Below are 3725 nucleotides of genomic sequence, written 5' to 3'. Positions count from 1 at the left end.
AGGTTACCCATGCCCAAGTCCCGTTTAACTCATAATGCGGTAGGTTACAACCTTACTAATGGCTCTCTGAGAGGCACCTAGACTCGTGCTATCTGCTTCTGGCGACTTAAGCTTTTTTTTTTTCTTGTAGAATTTTATTTTAATAAAAATTAATTCCTATATGCGACTCTGTCGATGGCTCCGTTGATGACTCTATGGCTAGCTCTGTCGATAACTCAGTAGTTGACTACATTAATAATTCTCTCCGAAATATACTGTTGAAGATGCTATTAATCCTGTCGAGAACTCTGTTGATGACTCTGCTGATAATTCTGTCGAAACCCTGCCCGAGTCTCTGCCGATTTTCTCACATAGCATGGCATGAATGTGTGCGTATTGTATGTACATATAAAATTAAAAAAAAAAAAAAAAAAATGTTGCTTTTGTTCCACTGTTCTCAGCAAAACAACAAAAAAAACAATCATGCAAGTCTGCATAAAACAAATGGTTTTCTTTTTGCTCATGTGTGTGTTAAGCTTAGGCGATATACCTGTGCATACCCGTCCATACTCCACGCGCGACTGTACTTGCAAATCAGTGTGAATGAAGGAAAGCCAAAAAAAACGGTTGAATCAAAGCTGTGTGTAAGAGTGAGAGAGAAATGGCGAGAGAATGCTCGTAGCTCACACACACGCCCCGAATCAAACGGTGAATTGTCTGCTCTCATTCTTACTGGCCACTCGCGTGTCCCTGTTTCTTTCTCGCATGTAACTGTTGCTTGTTACTTTTAAATACCGTAACCACAAATATACACATATATATATATACACATAAAAAAATAATTTTTGCCTCTGTGTTGATTCCGATGTATATGTATATATTAAGGAAAAGACATATATATAAAAATTTTCAACCTTGTGTGGACTCATATATGTATATATATACATATATCTATGAATGTGCATACATATATATATATAATTTAACATCTGTAAGGAAGCTCTGGCTGGGGTACAATTCTCAGTCCCAGAGTCCAGTCTACAGAACATTTATTTGATCTGGAGACCTTGACGAGTATTAGGATTGGGGACTGAGAGCACCTAAAGGGGTGGAAAGGGAAGGGAAAGGAGTAGAAGGAGGAGTCCAAGAGGAGTAGAAACGACCCGCTTGGCCAAGATCCGTTGCCTCTAAGACTGGGAAAAGGAAGCGTGAAAGGAAATGTTAGTGGGGTTATTAGACAGGGATGGTGAAGAGGAACTGCAACGACTGATCTCGTCTGCCAAGCGAAGCCCGCTTGGCCGAGATACGTTGCCTCTTCACCTTGAGTGACTGAGCCTAGAGACCAGCGACTGACTTCGACTGCAGGAGAATAACTCATCCTGCCGAAGTCCGCTGATCCTTTGGCTCCACTCAAATAGTTAATAGTTAAGTTCGATAGTCAATGGCTCATCTAAATTTTTGTTTGTTGGAAGCATCTCCTTTTTTTTGAACGATCCAAATGGGTGAACAGTAGGGGAATTCCATTTTCATTTCATTTATTTGTTTGTTGATTTCTATATAAAATGTTTGGGGATATTTGTATGGACGTTTATAAATTGGGTCTTCATGCTTTGTATTAGCAAACGATACTATGCGCCCACCCGACCAACCGAGGGGTGCAGCCGTATAACGCACGGCACGAATCGGAGTTACAGGAATTCGAAGTTGTGACGGATCACTCAATTATCGCCGCTAGGGAAACTTTCGAGGTGGCTTTTGGTTTAAATATTTTGAACAAAATCTTTGCAATGGTTCAAATATATATAAGAAAGATCTTGCCTGTGGATAGATTTCGATCCAGTTTATTTATTTGAAATAAGTAAATCCTTGAATGTAGGATACAGTTATTAGAGACGGGGTAGCTCCTCCCGCGATGTTGTCCAAAGAAAATAAACGTTTACTCCGATTACTGTTTAGAATATCCTTGAGAATATAGTGGTCCTTGCTGTCGAATTTCCTGATGTCCTCTGCATTAATCTCCGTTGTATCCTTGAAGTTTAGTTCCCCTTAGCGATGAATGTCCTTGTCCTATGTCCTTGTTGATCCTTCAGTTGTTAATCCTTGTATTGGTGAGTAGTCCTGTTAATGATCCTTGTCCAGTTGTTGTCCTTCCGGATTGAAGCAATTTTTCCCTCGATGTTTTCTTGTTGAGTTCCAAACACTGACTGCCTTTGCCAGTGCATATGCTTGGTTTTAAATAGTTCCTTGTGCGTCACTCTTCTGTCTCTTTTCCTCTGCTGCTGTTACCGCCGCTGTTACTTCTGCTGCTGTTTTGGGTGACCAGCAAGGACCACTATTTTCTCAAGGATATTCTAAACAGTAATCGGAGTAAACGTTTATTTTCTTTGGACAACATCGCGGGAGGAGCTACCCCGTCTCTAATAACTGTATCCTACATTCAAGGATTTACTTATTTCAAATAAATAAACTGGATCGAAATCTATCCACAGGCAAGATCTTTCTTATATATATTTGAACCATTGCAAAGATTTTGTTCAAAATATTTAAACCAAAAGCCACCTCGAAAGTTTCCCTAGCGGCGATAATTGAGTGATCCGTCACAACTTCGAATTCCTGTAACTCCGATTCGTGCCGTGCGTTATACGGCTGCACCCCTCGGTTGGTCGGGTGGGCGCATAGTATCGTTTGCTAATACAAAGCATGAAGACCCAATTTATAAACGTCCATACAAATATCCCCAAACATTTTATATAGAAATCAACAAACAAATAAATGAAATGAAAATGGAATTCCCCCTACTTTTCACCCATTTGGATCGTTCAAAAAAAAGGAGATGCTTCCAACAAACAAAAATTTAGATGAGTTCTATTATTAGTTCGCGTAAGGGAATTGGCAAGAACATTTGGGTGTGCATCCAGTTTCGCAGAATACTTTAGTTGTTGACTACCTATTTCAAATTTTACGCTAGGTATATTTAGATCATTTTGAATGTTGTCGTTCCGTATATACCACGAGGCCCCTGTGATTGATCTTAAAATCTTCGACTGGGCTCTTTGTATAATATCGACATTGCTGGTACTTGCATTTCGCCATAGTACGGCTCCATAAGTCCAGATGGGTTTCAGTACGGAGTTGTATAAAAGGAATTTATACTCCAGACGTAGAGGGGACCGAGCATTGATGATCCAATGTAGGCTACTCGCTTTCAGTTTAAGCTGTGACTTTTTTGCTTCGATGTGCTTGCGCCAAGTTAGTCTTCTGTCTAGGTGGATGCCAAGGTAAGTGACATCCACGGCTTGAGGAACTGGTACGTTGTTTAGCATTAGAGCTGGACAGTTTCTTCTGTTAAGGGTAAATGTAACATGTTTGCATTTCTGCTCGTTGACCCGGATACGCCAGGTTGCTAGCCATTCCTTTACCACCTTGAGGTGTTCCTCTAATTTTGCAGAGGCTTGTATTGGGCATTTGGATCTGCAGAGGATTGCCGTGTCATCGGCAAAAGTCCTAAACTCGAATAGTTAATAGTTAAGTTCGATAGTCAATGGCTCATCTAAATTTTTGTTTGTTGGAAGCATCTCCTTTTTTTTGAACGATCCAAATGGGTGAACAGTAGGGGGAATTCCATTTTCATTTCATTTATTTGTTTGTTGATTTCTATATAAAATGTTTGGGGATATTTGTATGGACGTTTATAAATTGGGTCTTCATGCTTTGTATTAGCAAACGATACTATGCGCCCACCCGAC

The sequence above is a fragment of the Drosophila tropicalis genome, unplaced genomic scaffold (genome assembly GCF_018151085.1).
Source record: "Drosophila tropicalis isolate 14030-0801.00 unplaced genomic scaffold, ASM1815108v1 contig_625, whole genome shotgun sequence".
Lineage (NCBI taxonomy): Eukaryota > Metazoa > Arthropoda > Insecta > Diptera > Drosophilidae > Drosophila > Drosophila tropicalis.
The sequence above is the reverse complement of the archived record's forward strand: the minus strand, read 5'-3'. Positions refer to the sequence as shown.